This window comes from Stenella coeruleoalba (genome assembly GCF_951394435.1).
Source record: "Stenella coeruleoalba genome assembly, contig: scaffold_447, whole genome shotgun sequence".
Taxonomy (NCBI): Eukaryota; Metazoa; Chordata; class Mammalia; order Artiodactyla; family Delphinidae; genus Stenella; species Stenella coeruleoalba.
Window position 1 is genome coordinate 52,207 of NW_027646197.1, and position 20,154 is coordinate 72,360.

At 44.7% G+C, this 20,154-nt stretch overlaps 1 long non-coding RNA gene across 1 annotated transcript in view; it reads right to left on the reverse strand.

The window, feature by feature from the left end:
* Positions 1-1,098: 1,098 nt before the first annotated feature.
* The window catches only part of LOC307181263, a 33,813-nt gene continuing 14,757 nt past the window's right edge, over positions 1,099-20,154 (reverse strand). The window contains exon 3 of the long non-coding RNA XR_013826257.1: positions 1,099-1,193. This is a non-coding gene — a long non-coding RNA (uncharacterized lncRNA). The remainder of the gene's footprint in view (positions 1,194-20,154) is intronic.

Sequence of the window (20,154 nt, forward strand, 5' to 3'; positions counted from 1 at the left end):
GAGAGGTTCGGTGAGCAAATGAAGACCCTTTGAAGTCATATTGCATGGTACCCATTACACGGGTCTCAACTCTCCAGGTTTAAGGTATTCTTCTTTCAGCTAAAACATTCATGTGGAACCCAGAGTATGATCAACCATGTGAACGGGAGACGTGTTCAAATATGTCTCAGTTTTCCTCCCCTGGTACTCGGGTGCAACATTCCAGACGCTTTACTAACACTCTCCCGACTTGGAGAGTCAGCGCCTTTAACCTCCTGTTTGGCCCAGTTTGCAATTTCTGCAGAAGATGAACAGGAATAGCGAGAACCAATGAGAGGCTAGCTGGAGGTGTCTGGACGGGCAAATTTAACTCTCATTTCCCACCAGGAAGAGGAATTAACCAAAGGCTCAGTGTGTCGGGCCGGAACCAGATTAGGGCCTGAAGCCATCCTGCGGTGTTGCGGCCAGGTCACAAGAAAGCGAGTTGAAGAAAGGAGCTCAGGGGCACTGTAATTCACAAACCTGCAGAGTTATAAATGACAGCTATCGTCCAAAAATAGACTGAAGTAAGGCTGCCAAGAGGACTTGAAAGCGGGGCAGAATTGCAGGAAACCGATTTCAGGAGGTAGACTGGAATTGCATTGAAAGCATAGGAAAAGAGGCAGAACGTCCACAATGATGCACTTGGCCAAAAAGGGCGTATGCGTTTTTTCCTGAATATATTCAGGAAAAAACGCATACGCCCTTTTTGGCCAACCAAGCAAGCTTGCAAAGGAAATCTGCACTACAATGAAGTCTCACTTCCCCCCGGTCAAAAGGGCCATCTGAAAAAAGTGTAAAATCCAGAAAGGCAACAGGCCATTGAGAACTGGGAGCCTTGTTATGCTGATGGGCGGGATGTAAATTGCCAACAGACACTCAGGAGAAGTGTATGGTGTTTCCTGAAACATCTAAAAAACAAAGCAACAGTACCTAGGGCACTTCCACTTATGGTCCTATAGCTTAGGGAAATTAAAATCAAAAACACAGCCACCCCAAAGTTTGGGACGCCTCCGTTTACAAGAACCTCGTTTACCGTACATGTTCAATATCACAGAAAGTGAAAAATGGATAAAGAACTTGTGGTACTTACGTACAATGCAGTATCACTCAGCAATGAAATCTATGTCATCAGGCCCGTAGCAGCATAATGAGGGGATTCAGGTACGATGATTCTAACTGAAATAAGTCACACAGAAAAAGAAACATCATAAGATATCACTAATACACGGAATGTAAACTTGGCTACACAGGAACTGCATTCCAAAACAGAACAGGGTCTCAAATTTAGAAAACCAACTTATGCTTGCTTAAGGGTAAAGGTGAGTTGGGGTGCTGCATAAAACCAGAGATTGAAATGAGCACAGATAAAGTTCCTTAAGCCAAATATGGAATAGACAAGAGCTACTCCTTGCTCAACGAAATGGACTCAAAACCCCATATTAAACGCCTAAGAATGTACCTGACTAGTAAGTATCTTAAAACCTATGGATTGCTATGTCTCCGAAAGAGAATCAAGCATGTGTACAGGGGCATAAACGCAGCAGTGATAGGATTGGAGAGGTTCGGTGAGCAAATGAAGACCCTTTGAAGTCATATTGCATGGTAGCCATTCCACGGGTTTCAAATACCCAGGTTTAAGGTATTCTTCCTTCAGCTAAAACATGCATGTGGAATCTAGAGTATGATCAACCATGTGATCGGGAGACGTGTTCAAATATGTCTCAGTTTTCCTCCCCTGGTACTCGGGTGCAACATTCCAGACGCTTTACTAACACTCTCCCCACTTGGAAAGTCAGCGCCTTTAACCTCCTGTTTGGCCCAGTTTGCAATTTCTGCGGAAGATGAACAGGAATAGCGAGAACCAATGAGAGACTAGCTGGAGGTGTCTGGACGGGCAAATTTAACTCTCATTTCCCACCAGGAAGAGGAATTAACCAAAGGCTCAGCGTGCCGTGCCGGAACCAGATTAGGGCCTGAAGCCATCCTGCGGTGTTGCGGCCAGCTCACAAGAAAGCGAGTTGAAGAAAGGAGCTCAGGGGCACTGTAATTCACAAACCTGCAGAGTTATAAATGACAGCTATCGTCCAAAAATAGACTGAAGTAAGGCTGCCAAGAGGACTTGAAAGCGGGGCAGAATTGCAGGAAACCGATTTCAGGAGGTAGACTGGAATTGCATTGAAAGCATAGGAAAAGAGGCAGAACGTCCACAATGATGCACTTGGCCAAAAAGGGCGTATGCGTTTTTTCCTGAATATATTCAGGAAAAAACGCATACGCCCTTTTTGGCCAACCAAGCAAGCTTGCAAAGGAAATCTGCACTACAATGAAATCTCACTTCCCCCCGGTCAAAAGGGCCATCTGAAAAAAGTGTAAAATCCCGAAAGGCAGGACAGGCCATGGAGAACTGGGAGCCTTGTTATGCTGATGGGCGGGATGTAAATTGCCAACAACCACTCGGGAGAAGTGTATGGTGTTTCCTGAAACATCTAAAAAACAAAGCAACAGAACCTAGGGCACTTCCACTTATGGTCCTATAGCTTAGGGAAATTAAAATCAAAAAGACACAGCCACCCCAAAGTTTGGATCGGCTCTGTTTACAAGAACCTCGTTTACAGTACAAGTTCAACATCGCAGAAAGTGAAAAATGGATAAAGAAGTTGTGGTATTTACTTACAAAGCAATATCACTCAGCAATGAAATCTGTGTCATCAGGCCCTTAGCAGCACAATGAGTGGATTCAGGTATGATGATTCTAACTGAAATAAGTCACACAGAAAAAGAAACATCATAAGATATCAGTAATACACGGAATGTAAACTTGGTACACAGGAACTGAATTACAGAACAGAACAGGGTCTCAAATTTAGAAAACCAACTTATGCTTGCTTAAGGGGAAAGGTGAGTTGGGGTGCTGCATAAAACCAGAGATTGAAATGAGCACAGATAAAGTTCCTTAAGCCAAATATGGAATAGACAAGAGCTACTCCTTGCTCAACGAAATGGACTCAAAACCCCATATTAAACGCCTAAGAATGTACCTAACTAGTAAGTATCTTAAAACCTATGGATTGCTATGTCTCCAAAAGAGAATCAAGCATGTGTACAGGGGCATAAACGCAGCAGTGATAGGATTGGAGAGGTTCTGTGAGCAAATGAAGACCCTTTGAAGTCATATTGCATGGTACCCATTCCACGGGTTTCAACTACCCAGGTTTAAGGTATTCTTCCTTCAGCTGAAACATGCATGTGGAACCCAGAGTATGATCAACCATGTGAACGGGAGACGTGTTCAAATATGTCTCAGTTTTCCTCCCCTGGTACTCGGGTGCAACATTCCAGACGCTTTACTAACACTCTCCCGACTTGGAGAGTCAGTCCCTTTAACCTCCTGTTTGGCCCAGTTTGCAATTTCTGCGGAAGATGAACAGGAATAGCGAGAACCAATGAGAGGCTAGCTGGAGGTGTCTGGACGGGCAAATTTAACTCTCATTTCCCACCAGGAAGAGGAATTAACCAAAGGCTCAGCATGCCGGGCCGGAACCAGATTAGGGCCTGAAGCCATCCTGCGGTGTTGCGGCCAGGTCACAAGAAAGCGAGTTGAAGAAAGGAGCTCAGGGGCACTGCAATTCACAAACCAGCAGAGTTATAAATGACAGCTATCGTCCAAAAATAGACTGAAGTAAGGCTGCCAAGAGGACTTGAAAGCGGGGCAGAATTGCAGGAAACCGATTTCAGGAGGTAGACTGGAATTGCATTGAAAGCATAGGAAAAGAGGCAGAACGTCCACAATGATGCACTTGGCCAAAAAGGGCGTATGCGTTTTTTCCTGAATATATTCAGGAAAAAACGCATACGCCCTTTTTGGCCAACCAAGCAAGCTTGCAAAGGAAATCTGCACTACAATGAAGTCTCACTTCCCCCCGGTCAAAAGGGCCATCTGAAAAAAGTGTAAAATCCAGAAAGGCAAAAGGCCATTGAGAACTGGGAGCCTTGTTATGCTGATGGGCGGGATGTAAATTGCCAACAGACACTTGGGAGAAGTGTATGGTGTTTCCTGAAACATCTAAAAAACAAAGCAACAGAGCCTAGGGCACTTCCACTTATGGACCTATAGCTTAGGGAAATTAAAATCAAAAAGACACAGCCACCCCAAAGTTTGGAACGGCTCTGTTTACAAGAACCTCGTTTACAGTACAAGTTCAACATCGCAGAAAGTGAAAAATGGATAAAGAAGTTGTGGTATTTACTTACAAAGCAATATCACTCAGCAATGAAATCTATGTCACCAGGCCCGTATCAGCATAATGAGTGGATTCGGGTATGGTGATTCTAACTGAAATAAGTCACACAGAAAAAGAAACATCAAAAAATATCACTAATACATGGAATTTAAACTTGGCTACAGAGGAACTGAATTACAAAACAGAACAGGGTCTCAAATTTAGAAAACCAACTTATGCTTGCTTAAGTGGAAAGGTGAGTTGGGGTGCTGCATAAAACCAGAGATTGAAATGAGCACAGATAAAGTTCCTTAAGCCAAATATGGAATAGACAAGAGCTACTCCTTGCTCAACGAAATGGACTCCACACCCCATATTAAACGCCTAAGAATGTACCTGACTAGTAAGTATCTTAAAACCTATGGATTGCTATGCCTCCAAAAGAGAATCAAGCATGTGTACAGGGGCATAAACGCAGCAGTGATAGGATTGGAGAGGTTCGGTGAGCAAATGAACACCCTTTGAAGTCATATTGCATGGTACCCATTCCACGGGTTTCAACTACCCAGGTTTTAGGTATTCTTCCTTCAGCTAAAACATGCATGTGGAACCCAAGTATGATCAACCATGTGAACGGGAGACGTGTTCAAATATGTCTCAGTTTTCCTCCCCTGGTAGTCGGGTGCAACATTCCAGACGCTTTACTAACACTCTCCCGACTTGGAGAGTCAGTGCCTTTAACCTCCTGTTTGGCCCAGTTTACAATTTCTGCGGAAGATGTACAGGAATAGGGAGAACCAATGAGAGACAAGCGGGAGGTGTCTGGATTGGCAAATTTAACTCTAATTTCCCACCAGGATGAGGAATTTACCAAAGGCTCAGCGTGCCGTGCCGGAACCAGATTAGGGCCTGAAGCCATCCTGCGGTGTGCGGCCAGGTCACAAGAAAGCGAGTTGAAGAAAGGAGCTCAGGGACACTGTAATTCACAAACCTGCAGAGTTATAAATGACAGCTATCGTCCAAAAATAGACTGAAGTAAGGCTGCCAAGAGGACTTGAAAGCGGGGCAGAATTGCAGGAAACCGATTTCAGGAGGTAGACTGGAATTGCATTGAAAGCATAGGAAAAGAGGCAGAACGTCCACAATGATGCACTTGGCCAAAAAGTGCGTATGCGTTTTTTCCTGAATATATTCATGAAAAAACGCATACGCACTTTTTGGCCAACCAAGCAAGCTTGCAAAGGAAATCTGCACTACAATGAAGTCTCACTTCCCCCCGGTCAAAAGGGCCATCTGAAAAAAGTGTAAAATCCAGAAAGGCAGGACAGGCCATGGAGAACTGGGAGCCTTGTTATGCTGATGGGCGGGATGTAAATTGCCAACAGACACTCGGGAGAAGTGTATGGTGTTTCCTGAAACATCGAAAAAACAAAGCAACAGAGCCTAGGGCACTTCCACTTATGGTCCTATAGCTTCGGGAAATTAAAATCAAAAAGACACAGCCACCCCAAAGTTTGGGACGCCTCTGTTTACAAGAACCTCGTTTACCGTACAAGTTCAATATCACAGAAAGTGAAAAATGGATAAAGAACTTGTGGTACTTACGTACAATGCAGTATCACTCAGCAATGAAATCTATGTCATCAGGCCCGTAGCAGCATAATGAGTGGATTCAGGTACGATGATTCTAACTGAAATAAGTCACACAGAAAAAGAAACATCAAAAGATATCACTAATACACGGAATGTAAACTTGGCTATACAGGAACTGAATTCCAAAACAGAACAGGGTCTCAAATTTAGAAAACCAACTTCTGCTTGCTCAAGGGGAAAGGTGAGTTGGGGTGCTGCATAAAACCAGAGATTGAAATGAGCACAGATAAAGTTCCTTAAGCCAAATATGGAATAGACAAGAGCTACTCCTTGCTCAACGAAATGGACTCAACACCCCATATTAAACGCCTAAGAATGTACCTGACTAGTAAGTATCTTAAAACCTAGGGATTGCTATGTCTCCGAAAGACAATCAAGCGTGTGTACTGGGGCATAAATGCAGCAGTGATAGGATTGGAGAGGTTCGGTGAGCAAATGAAGACCCTTTGAAGTCATATTGCATGGTACCCATTCCACGGGTCTCAACTCTCCAGGTTTAAGGTATTCTTCCTTCAGCTAAAAAATGCATGTGGAACCCAGAGTATGATCAACCGTGTGATCGGGAGACGCGTTCAAATATGTCTCAGTTTTCATACCCTGGTACTCGGGTGCAACATTCCAGACGCTTTACTAACACTCTCGCGACTTGGACAGTCAGTGCCTTTAACCTCCTGTTTGGCCCAGTTTGCAATTTCTGCGGAAGATGAACAGGAATAGGGAGAACCAATGAGAGACTAGCTGGAGGTGTCTGGACGGGCAAATTTAACTCTCATTTCCCACTAGGAAGAGGAATTAACCAAAGGCTCAGCGTGCCGTACCGGAACCAGATTAGGGCCTGAAGCCATCCTGCGGTGTTGCGGCCAGCTCACAAGAAAGTGAGTTGAAGAAAGGAGTTCAGGGGCTCTGTAATTCACAAACCTGCAGAGTTATAAATGACAGCTATCGTCCAAAAACAGACTGAAGTAAGGCTGCCAAGAGGACTTGAAAGCGGGGCAGAATTGCAGGATACCGATTTCAGGAGGTAGACTGGAATTGCATTGAAAGCGTAGGAAAAGAGGCAGAACGTCCACAATGATGCACTTTGCCAAAAGGGCATATGCGTTTTTTCCTGAATATATTCAGGAAAAAACGCATACGCCCTTTTTGGCCAACCAAGCAAGCTTGCAAAGGAAATCTGCACTACAATGAAGTCTCACTTCCCCCCGGTCAAAAGGGCCATCAGAATAAAGTGTAAAATCCAGAAAGGCAGGACAGGCCATGGAGAACTGGGAGCCTTGTTATGCTGATGGGCGGGATGTAAATTGCCAACAGACACTCGGGAGAAGTGTATGGTGTTTCCTGAAACATCTAAAAAACAAAGCAACAGAGCCTAGGGCACTTCCACTTATGGTCCTATAGCTTAGGGAAATTAATATCAAAAAGACACAGCAACCCCAAAATTTGGGATGGCTCTTTTTACAGGAATCTCTTCTACGGCACAAGTTAAATATCCCAGAGAGCAAATAATGGATAAAGAAGTTGCGGTACTTCTGTACAACAGAATACCACTCAGCAATGAAATCTATGTCACCAGGCCCGTACCAGCATAATGAGTGCATTGAGGCATGATGATTCTAAGTGAAATAAGTCACACAGAAAAAGAAACATCATAAGGTATCACTAATACACGGAATGTGAACTTGGCTACACATGAACTGAATTACAAAACAGAACAGGGTCTCAAGTTTAGAAAACCAACTTATGCCTGCTTAAGGGGGAAGGTGAGTTGGGGTGCTGCATAAAAGCAGAGTTTGAAATTAGCACAGATACCGTTCCATAAGCCAAATATGTAATAGACAAGAGCTACCCCTTGCTCAACGAAATGGATTCAACAATGAGGTATCACCTCACACCTGGTAGAATAGGCATCATTGAAAATCTACAAACAAAAAATGCTGGAAAGGGTGTGGAGAAAAGGAACCCTCTTCCACTATTGTTGGGAATATAAATTGATACAGTCATTATGGAGAACAATATGGAATTTCTTAAGAAACTAACAATAGAATTACCATATGATACAGCAATCCCAGTACTGGACATATACCCAGACAAAACCATAAATCAAAAAGAGTCATTCACCGCAATGTTCATTGCATCACTATTTACAATATCGAGGTAATGGAAGCAACCTAAATGCCCACAGACAGACGAATGCATAAAGCTGTGGTACATATATAAAATGGAATATTACTAAGCCATGAAAAGGAATGAAATTGGGTCATTTGTAGAGACGTCGATGGATCTAGAGACTGTCATACAGAGTGAAGTAAGTCAGAAAGAGAAAAACAAATCTTGTATATTCATGCATATATGTGGAACCTAGAAAAACTGTACAGATTAACCATTTTGCAAGGCATAAATAGAGCAACAGATGTAGACAACAAACGTATGGACAACAAGGGGGGAAAGCTGTTGGGGGGTGGTGGTGGGAGGAGTTGAGAGACTGGGATTGGCATGTATACATTTATATGTATAAAATAGATAGCCAATAAGAACCTGCTGTATAAAAATATAAAATAAAATTCAAAATTAAAAAGAAGTAAAATTTAAAAAATAAAACAGAAAAAACAATTATTCCCTGCACATACATGTATTTATATGAATAAATTATTTCCATGCTTATATCTGTAAATACAAAAAAGAGGAATAAAATCTACCTTGAACCAAAAACGAAAAAGAGAAAAAAAACACAGAACCCACCAGTTACACAGAGGAAAACCGTATCAGGGCACTTGCTCCAGTTGTAAACAATTCTGAAGTTGGTCAGTGGTGGGGAATCGTCTCCCATTCAGCCAGCAGCCCCCACGCAACAAGCGTCCTCATTGCAAAGCTGGGGCACCGTGCCGAGGCATCTGTGAGTAAACGTGAGCTGAGCCCCAGGCCAGTTGCTGCTGAACTATTCCCACCCGTCCCAGGTAAAACACCTGAATATATACAAGGACTTGAAAGCCTAGAGGAAGGGCCATAGAGCCACACGAGTGACAGCATGCCGGCCGACTTGGTGCCTGCAGGCCAGCCAGGATGGTCCTGGCCCTGGGTGCTCTTCTGGAAGATTTCCATTTCCCTGCCTGAGATACCCGTCCTGTCCCTGCCCCCACTGCTTTTTTCCTTCCTCACCTCTGCCCAGGGAGAAATTCCAGCAGCAGGTATGGGTGACACATCCTCTTCTTTAGCAGGTGGCAGCCTGGCAACTGCTGCAGAAAGTCCAGCAGAGCCCCACTCACACTGGGCCACCCACAAAGCCGTGGCCTCTCACTCCCTCCCACCAGCCCAGCCCCGAGACTGCTGACAGGGCAGAGAAAATGGCGTCAGGCACGGCTGCAGGGGCTCTTGCTGCCTGGAGTGGTATTTATATTGATCTCAACCCAGGCACACCTGGGGAGGGCTGGCCGGCACGGTAAGGCTGCCCAGGTCAGCCAATCATCACCCCTCAGGGGCTCACAGTTGCAGAAAATGGAACTTGCTGAACCGGCCAGGTCCAAGGAACAGGTGTGGGCTCCTGAGAGTCAGGATAGACAAGGGGCTGCAGCTTTGGCTTGTTTTCTAATCATTTTATCTGGCCCATGAGTGGGAGACAACTTCAAGAAAACCCTCTCCTAATGAGAGGAACCCAGGAGTCAGGGAGAGGAGGGGTGGGTGGTGGTTGGAGACAGAGGCCTGGTGCCCCGGGTGCAGTGGAAGTCTCTGGAAGACCAGGTGGAGGGAGGCCTCACGGAGTGATGCCCAGGGTCACAGACCTGTCGCAGCTGCTGTTTGTTAGTTCAAGTCCTGCTCTGAGGTGCTCTGTGTCAGCTCTGAGCGACAGGTGAGCTGGGGGTGCTCTGCAATGAGGGCTATGTGCACGGTTCCTGTGTGCCCAGCCCTGCCACGGTACCTGCAAGGGTAGCTCTGTATCCTGGGAGGGGCCTGACCACGAGAGCCCCGTGGGCTGGGGTGGGGGTGGGGTACCTGCCCAGGTGAGCTCCATATTCTGGGATTGGTCTGACCACGAGAGCCCCATGGGCTGCTGGGGACCTGGTAAAGGATGTCAGGACAGTCAGTGAAGCCACCGAGGATATACCTCCAGTTGCTCCTAATTCCTACACCCTGCTGGTCATTCTACCAACCACCAGGACATGGTATTCTGTATTAGTCTTCAATGATGCCTTCTTTTGTATTCCATTAGTCCCAGAGTCACAAGAAATTTTGGCTTGTGAGTGGCAGGACTCAACATACAACTAAAACAATACTTCCGGGCCGTCTGGCCCCAAGGGTGCAAAAATTCCCACACCATCTTTGGGGAAAGCTTAGCTAAAGACCTAAAAGTTCTACCTCTGGAAAAGGAAACCCTCCTTCAATATGCAGACGACATTCTGATCACCAGCCCTACTAAGGAGGCCTCTGAACTACCAAGCCAATAAAGGATAGAAGTTGTCCAAGAAAAAGCTCAAATATCACAGACTGCGGTGACCTGCCTGGGCTTCATTCTCACAGAAGGTCAGAGAAGCCCATCCCAGGAAAGGGAAGAAACCATTTTCAGCCTTACCCCTTTCTAAAACTAGAAGACAGCTTAGGGGTTCCTGGGGAGGCCAGGGTTTGCTGCTTCTGGATCCCTAACTACAGTCTACTAGCTGGGCCTCTATATGAAACACTGAAAGGAAAAGATGATGATCCTTTTGAATAGAATCCAGAAGTGGCCTTTCAAGAATGGAAAGAGCAGTCAATTCAGACCCTTGCCCTGGAACTCCCTAATTTAGCTAAACCCTTTGACCTTTACATTCCCGGTGAAAGGTGAATCGCCATTGGAGAATTAGTGCAAAAACTGGGACCGCTTGAAATGGAACAATGCAAGAATGCCATCCAGGTAGGATAAACTACGGTCACTAAGGGGCTTGGCCCACTGCCACATCTGGCCAAGATACTGGCGGTATCTAAAAACCTGGAAATCAGCAGCCCAAAAGGCCACCTCCCTCCTAAGGGAAAAGGACCCCACGTGGTGATCCTAACCACCAACCATGCCCTGAAGTTGCAGGGTTCGCTCCGTGGGCACACCGACCTCGAGTGAGGAGGCCCTCCAACTCCAACATCCAGAGAGATAACCGGGGGCAACAGGGCACCATGACGACTCGTGTGAACATCACTTGACCTGGAGTTTCTCTCATAAAACAACAAGAGTGTGTCCCAAAAGAGTAGACTACTGCTTGCAGGACTTACTGCACCCAGAGGGGAGCTAATAATCTTGGCGGGGGAACAGTATACCACACTGTCACCATAGAAAAGCCTACAGACACCGTGATGATGGTGGCCAATAAGACCGGCTGGACTCCTGTTTACTTCAAAAGGCTGTTGACTCAGTAGCCATCATGGTCCTTGGTCACCACTGACCCTGGACTGTCTGGGAGTTGAGCGGGCAGGGCTCTGACACCTGGTGCTGTTTGTACGTTAATTCAGGGGCCTAACTGAAGAAAGCGCAGACTACTGGTCAGAGCATCTAGGCTGGCAGAGACGGTCAGCCTAAGGTGGCCGAACAAATGTGGGGCGGGGTGAAACCGGCCCCCACAGCGTCTCTGCACATCTCTTTCCTGGACCCTTAAAGGTCATTAGAATCTATAACACTTCCAATGCTGGTGCTCAGGTGGACGAGCAGGGAGGCAGGGGTCCTGGGGACAATCAACGTCACCGGGAGGCTGCTGGGGAGAAGCTCTGACCCTCGCCCCAGGGTATGAGGGCTCCCAACTCAGCACTCAGCAGTTACAGAAGAAGGGTCTGCACCCTCAGCACTCCAAGAATGAGGAATGGGACAAAAGGCAGAGGAGGGGTTTGTCCCCAGCAAAGCCCATTAAAAATCCCTGGGAGATAAAAATAGAATCTGGGCAATAAAGTCAAGTCTAACCTTTTTTATCCTTTGTGCTTTGTCTAATTTCACGTGCTCCTAGGGTCCCGCATGCAGAGGTTCCACACCCGGCACTTCAGACCAGATTTCCTAGTGCAGAATGGCTGGGTCGACACCTCAGCTCCTGGGGCCCAGTGCAGACTCCACGATATAGAGCCTGAGCTACAGCCAACCCGGCCCTCGAGAGCTCCGCCACCTCCCTCCCTCCCACTGACTCTGACAGGATCTCTACACAGCAGCCCAGCCCACAGCCCACAGCCCACGGGGTAGTGCATGCTCTCACCTCTCCATTCTCTGATCAAAATATAAAGTTTCCTTTGCTTGTGAACCAAACTCAGTCTCGATCTGTTGGCCCCAATGACACTGGGCAGGGGGACACTTGTTGGGGTCCACTCTGGAGGATCAGTAACAGAAATTGAGACTATTGTAACCTCAATGAACAGATGTGTGAGCCAAACTGTAGTTAACATAGAACAGTGTATAAGGCTCGGGTAAAATAAGATGTTTTTAACACTTCCATTTGATATTTCCATCACTTTTTATAAGCAAGTTCAGTGAAAAGGTTTGTCTTATTTGTCAGGTCAATATTAGAGAAACGAAGTGATTTCTTTCCAAGGATGTACAGCTAATAATCTTGGTTAAACCTTCAATCTTGTTTTAAATGCTTTTCCATTGAAAATGATACCTCTCTTTCAGCTCCCCCATTTCTGAGAAGTATAAAATCTTATAATTTATTATTACCAAAGGGGAAAGGTGGGAGGAGGGATAAATTAACAGTTTGGAATGAACACATACACACTGCTATGTATAAAATAGATCATCAACAAGGAACTACTGTATAGCACAGGGAACTACACTCAACATTTTGCAATAACCTATAAGGGGAAATAATCTGAAAAAGAATAGATATTTTTATTGACATCATCTATCAATGACAGTTAAAGTGTAGCCTAAGGGAAGCTGGTGGTGAGTGCTTCTGACCCTGAAGACTTCAATCATCTAAAGTTTGGACTCTGCCTGCTTCCCAAGGCCCTTAATGAACATATGTGTAGCCGTAGCTTAAAAACTTCCCCAGTTTGGGTTTCGGGGAGACACTGATTTTGAAAAAGCCCTGGTGTTCTCCTTACATGAATGGGACTCTTCCTACTGCTAAAACATGTCTGTCACACCCAGAGGATGGTATACCGTCTGATCGGGAAGAGTTTGGAAAAGGCATCTCATCTCCTCATCTCCTGGTGCTCGGGTTCACCCCTCCAGCGTCTTTACTAACAGTCTCCCCACTTGGAGATGTCAGCACTGTCAACATCCTGTTGCGTACAGTTTGGAATTTGTCCAGAGGATGAAGCGGAAGGATGAGGAACAATGAGAGACAAGTCCTAGGTGTTCAGACAGGCACATGTCACTCTAATTTCCAATCAGGAAGACGAATTGACCAAAGGCTAGGGTTGCCCATGGAAACAGTATAGGGCTTGAGGAAATCCCGCTGCTTTGTGGCCAGTTCCCATAAACACGAGTTGAACAATGGAACTCAGGGGCAGTAAAATTCACAAAACTGCAGAGTTGAAAATATCCATCACTGAAAAATGTCTTGAGGAAAGTCAGAGAAAAGGACTTGTAAGCAAGGGAGAATGGCAGGAAAGGGATTTGAGGAGGTAGAAAGGACTCGCCATTAAGCACAAGAAAAGGAGCTGAACATTGCCAACATTGCCAACATTGCAGTTGGCCAAAAAGGGTGTATGCGTTCTTTTCTGTATATATTCAAGAAAAGAGCATACACTTTTTTAGCCAACCAAACAGGTGGGCACTGGAAGTCAATACTACAAAAGATATCACTTCGCATCAGTCAGAAGAGCCATCCTCATAAAGCGTAAACAACAGAAATGCAGGACAGGGCAACGAGAAGAGGGAGCCCTGTGAGACTTATAGTGGAAATGTATATTGCCAACGGCCATTCTGGAGAAGTGTATTGTGTTTACTAAAGCATCTAAAAAATGAGCTACAGAGCATAGGGCACTTGCACTCATGGGCGTATATCTTGGGAAAAACAAAAATCGAGAGGACACAGGCACCCCAATGTTTACCCCCTCTCTGTTTAAAAGATCCTCGACTAGGATATAACTTAAATGTCTCTGGAGGGAAAAAATGGATAGAGATGTGGTACTTAGGTAGAGTGGAATATTATTCAGCCTGGAAATCAATGAAATATGGCCAGTTGTAACAACTCCGGAGGAGTTACGTATGATCATTCTAAGTGACAGAATTCAAAAAGAAAAAGACACATATCATAAGATATCACTTAAAGGTGGAATCCAAAATGGCTACACATGAAATAAATTACAAAACAAAAACATAGTCAAATATGTAGAAAACACGCATAAGGCTGCTAAACGGGAAAGGTGGGGAGGGGTGAGGCATCATCCAGGAGGTTGAAATTAGCAAAGATACCATTCCAAATACCAAACTGATAATCAACAAGGCCTACACGGTAGCTAAAAGAACTGCACTCAGCACACTCAAGTCACCGGAAAAGAATATATACGACTGGTAAGAATCTGAAAAAGAATTTATTGATGTCTCTCTGTACGTGAATCAAGTGGATGTACAGCAGCAAGAAACAGAGCTTTGAAAATCAGCTGTAACCAATATAGTAATAAATTGAAAAAAATAAACGACAGAGAGACAGAGAAAACCTCTTACAACTTTTCCTCAGGGACGGTGATGCAACATGGATTGAACACATCTAGACCCACAGCAGGATGAGACATAAGGCTGGAAACTGTTTGCGCTAAGAGAAATGTGAGGTTGGGTGAGGAAATGCACACCCTTTAAAGTAATACTACCTGGTACCCATTCAATGGGTCCCAAATCTGCAGGTTCAAGGGATCTTCCTACAGCTAAAACATGCATGGAAAACCCAGAGGACTGTACACCATGTGATCGGGAGATGTGTCTAAAATGCACCTCATTTATCCTCTCCTGGTGCTCCTGTTCACCATTCCAGCCACGCTACTTAGAATCTCCCCACTTGGAGAATCAGCACATTTAAACTTCTGTTTCACACATTTTGCAAATTGTGAGGAGGATGAACGGGAAGAGGGGGAACCAATGAGAGAAGAGTTGTAGGGGTTTGGACGGGCACATATCACTCTAATTTCCCATTAAGAGTAAGAATTAAAGGAAGGCTCAGCCTGCCTCGCCGGAGCCAAAATAGGGCCTGAAGCAATCCTGCGGGTTTGAGGCCAGCTCACAAAAGAGCAACTTAAAAAATGGAGCTCAGGGTCACTGCAATTCACAAACCTGCAGAGTTATAAATGAAAACTAACGTCCAAAAATATGTTGAGGTAAGGCAAAGAAGAGGATCTGAATGCAAGACAGAATTGCAAGAAACAGATTTCAAGAGATAGATTGGACTCGTCTTTAACGCACATGAAAAGCGGCAGAATTTCGACAATGATGCAGTTGGCCCAAAAGGGCGTATGCGTTTTTTCCTGATTATATCCAGGAAAAAACGCATACGCACTTTATGGGCAACGAAGCAAGCAAGCAATGCAAATGTGCACAACAAAGAAGTCTCACTTCCCACCGGTCAAAAGGGCCATCCTAAAAAATTGTAAAAACCAGAAATGCAGGACAGGCCATGGAGAACAGGGAGCCTTTATACGCTGATGGGCAGTGTGTGAACTGCCGAGAGCCACTCTGGAGAAGTGTATGGTGGTTCCTAAATCATCTAAAAAACAGAGCTACAGAGCATAGGACACTTCCAATCATGGGAGTATATCTAGGGAAGTCTAAAAATCAACAAGACACAAGCACACCACAGTTTAGGGCTACTCTGTTTACAAGAACCTCAACTTCAGTACACCTTAAATATCCCAGGAAAGAGAACAATGGATAAAGAAGATGTGGTACTTATGTACAATGGAATATCTCTTCACCATGAAATCAATGTAATAAGGCTAGTAGAAGGATAAAGAGTGGATTTAGGTCCGATAATACTACTTGAAATAAGTCAAACAGAAAAAGAAACATATCATAAGATATCACTTATAGAGGGAGGGTAAATATGGCTGCACAAGAAATGAATTACAGAACAGAACAGTGTCTCACATTTAGAAAACACACTTATGTCAGCTTAAGGGGAAAGGAGAGGTGGGGTGATGCATAAAACCAGAGTTTGAAATTAGCACAGATACCGTTCAATAAACCAAATAGGTATTAGACAAGATCTACACCTTGCTCAATGAACAGGCCTCAACACACCCTATACACCGCAGAGAAATATATCTGAGGAATAAGAATCTTAAAACCCATGTATTGATATATCTCCATAAGGGAATCAAGTGTGTGCAGAGCGGCACAAACACAGCAGTGAAAAGGAGCTAAACCCCATTATAGAAATAAATTTTAAAAACAAAACGCTGAAACAATGAAAGAGAGAAAAATTCTTACAAAATTCGCTCAGGGGCTGTGATGCAACCTGGATTGACCACATATAAACCCACAGCTGGATAAGACATAAGGCTGGACACTTGGGGCTGACAGGATTGGTGAGCTTTGGTGAGCAACTGCCGAAAGTTTAATGCAATACTTCATGCTACTCAGTCCAAGGGTCCCAACACTCCAGGTTGAAGGGAATCTTCCTACAGCTAAACCATGCTTGGGAAACCCAGCGACTGGTATACCATATGATCGGGAAAGGTTTCTAAAACGCACCTCATTTTTCCTCTCCTGGGGCTCCGGATCGACATTCCAGCCGCTTTACTAACAACATCCCCACATGGAGTCAATGCCTTTAAGTTCTGGTATCGCACAGTCTACAGTTAGTGCAGAGGATGAATGGGAATAGGGGGAACCAGTGAGAAACTAGCTGTAGCGGTTTCAATGGGCACATGTCACTCTAATATCACATCAGTAAGAAGAATTAACCAAAGGCACAGCAAGGTGCCCCAGAAGAAAAATAGGGCTTCAAGGAATCCTGTGGTTATGGGGCAAGACCACAAAAATAAGAGCTAAAAAATGGAGCTAAGGGCCACTGCAATTCAAAAACCTGCAGAGTTATAAAGGCCAACTATTTTTAAAAAATATATTGAGGTAAGGCTATGAAGAGGCATTGAAAGCAAGGCAGAATTGCAGGAAACCGATTTCAGGAGGTAGACTGGAATTGCATTGAAAGCATATGAAGAGAGTCAGAAACTCGACAATGATGCACTTGGCCAAAAAGGGCGTATGCGTTTTTTCCTGAATATATTCAGGAAAAAACGCATACGAACTGTTTGGCCAACCAAGCAAGCTTGCAAAGGAAATCTGCACTACAATGAAGTCTCACTTCCCCCCGGTCAAAAGGGCCATCTGAAAAAAGTGTAAAATCCAGAAAGGCAGGACAGGCCATGGAGAACTGGGAGCCTTCTTATGCTGATGGGCGGGATGTAAATTGCCAACAGCCACTCTGGAGAAGTGTATGGTGTTTCCTGAAACATCTAAAAAACAAAGCAACAGAGCCTAGGGCACTTCCACTTATGGTCCTATAGCTTAGGGAAATTAAAATCAAAAAGACACAGCCACCCCAAAGTTTGGGACGCGTCCGTTTACAAGAACCTCGTTTACGGTACAAGTTCAATATCGCAGAAAGTGAAAAATGGATAAAGAACTTGTGGTACTTACGTACAATGCAATATCACTCAGCAATGAAATCTATGTCATCAGGCCCGTAGCAGCATAATGAGTGGAATCAGGTATGATGATTCGAACTGAAATAAGTCACACAGAAAAGAAACATCATAAGGTATCACTAATACACAGAATGTGAACTTGGCTACACATGAACTGAATTACAAAACAGAACAGTGTCTCAAGTTTAGAAAACCAACTTACGCTTGCTTAACGGGGAAGGTGAGTTGGGGTGCTGCAGAAAACCAGAGATTGAAATGAGCACAGATAAAGTTCCTTAAGCCAAATATGGAATAGACAAGAGCTACTCCTTGCTCAACGAAATGGACTCAACACCCCATATTAAACGACTAAGAATGTACCTGACTAGTAAGTATCTTAAAACCTATGGATTGCTATGTCTCCGAAAGAGAATCAAGCATGTGTACAGGGGCATAAACGCAGCAGTGATAGGATTGGAGAGGTTCTGTGAGCAAATGAAGACCCTTTGAAGTCATATTGCATGGTACCCATTCCACGGGTCTCAACTCTCCAGGTTTAAGGTATTCTTCCTTCAGCTAAAACATGCATGTGGAACCCCGAGTATGATCAACCGTGTGAACGGGAGACGTGTTCAAATATGTTTCAGTTTTCCTCCCCTGGTACTCGGGTGCAACATTCCAGACGCTTTACTAACACTCTCCCCACTTGGAGAGTCAGCGCCTTTAACCTCCTGTTTGGCCCAGTTTGCAATTTCTGCGGAAGATGAACAGGAATAGCGAGAACCAATGAGAGACTAGTTGGAGGTGTCTGGACGGGCAAATTTAACTCTCATTTCCCACCAGGAAGAGGAAATAACCAAAGGCTCAGTGTGCCGTGCCGGAACCAGATTAGGGCCTGAAGCCATCCTGCGGTGTTGCGGCCAGCTCACAAGAAAGCGAGTTGAAGAAAGGAGCTCAGGGACACTGTAATTCACAAACCTGCAGTTATAAATGATAGCTATCGTCCAAAAATATACTGAAGTAAGGCTGCCAAGAGGACTTGAATGCAGGGCAGAATTGCAGGAAACCGATTTCAGGAGGTAGACTGGAATTGCATTGAAAGCATAGGAAAAGAGGTAGAACGTCCACAATGATGCACTTGGCCAAACAGGGCGTATGCGTTTTTTCCTGAATATATTCAGGAAAAAACGCATACGCCCTTTTTGGCCAACCAAGCAAGCTTGCAAAGGAAATCTGCACTACAATGAAGTCTCACTTCCCCCCGGTCAAAAGGGCCATCTGAAAAAAGTGTAAAATCCAGAAAGGCAGGACAGGCCATGGAGAACTGGGAGCCTTGTTATGCTGATGGGCGGAAGGTAAATTGCCAACAGACACTCGGGAGAAGTGTATGGAGTTTCCTGAAACATCTAAAAAACAAAGCAACAGAGCCTAGGGCACTTCCACTTATGGTCCTATAGCTTAGGGAAATTAAAATCAAAAAGACACAGCCACCCCAAAGTTTGGAACGGCTCTGTTTACAAGAACCTTGTTTACAGTACAAGTTCAACATCGCAGAAAGTGAAAAATGGATAAAGAAGTTGTGGTATTTACTTACAACGCAGTATCACTCAGCAATGAAATCTATGTCATCAGGCCCTTAGCAGCACAATGAGTGGATTCAGGTATGATGATTCTATCTGAAATAAGTCACACAGAAAAAGAAACATCATAAGATATCAGTAATACACGGAATGTAAACTTGGCTACACAGGAACTGAATTGCAGAACAGAACAGGGTCTCAAATTTAGAAAACCAACTTATTCTTGCTTAAGGGTAAAGGTGAGTTGGGGTGCTGCATAAAACCAGAGATTGAAATGAGCACAGATAAAGTTCCTTAAGCCAAATATGGAATAGACAAGAGCTACTCCTTGCTCAACGAAATGGACTCAACACCCCATATTAAACGCCTAAGAATGTACCTGACTAGTAAGTATCTTAAAACCTATGGATTGCTATGTCTCCAAAAGAGAATCAAGCATGTGTACAGGGGCATAAACGCAGCAGTGATAGGATTGGAGAGGTTCGGTGAGCAAATGAAGACCCTTTGAAGTCATATTGCATGGTACCCATTCCACGGGTTTCAACTACCCAGGTTTAAGGTATTCTTCCTTCAGCTAAAACATGCATGTGGAACCTAGAGTATGATCAACCATGTGATCGGGAGACGTGTTCAAATATGTCTCAGTTTTCCTCCCCTGGTACTCGGGTGCAACATTCCAGACGCTTTACTAACACTCTCCCCACTTGGAGAGTCAGTCCCTTTAACCTCCTGTTTGGCCCAGTTTGCAATTTCTGCGGAAGAAGAACAGGAATAGCGAGAACCAATGAGAGGCTACCTAGAGGTGTCTGGATGGGCAAATTTAACTCTCATTTCCCACCAGGAAGAGGAATTAACCAAAGGCTCAGCATGCCGGGCCGGAACCAGATTAGGGCCTGAAGCCATCCTGCGGTGTTGCGGCCAGGTCACAAGAAAGCGAGTTGAAGAAAGGAGCTCAGGGGCACTGTAATTCACAAACCTGCAGAGTTATAAATGACAGCTATCGTCCAAAAATAGACTGAAGTAAGGCTGCCAAGAGGACTTGAAAGCGGGGCAGAATTGCAGGAAACCGATTTCAGGAGGTAGACTGGAATTGCATTGAAAGCATAGGAAAAGAGGCAGAA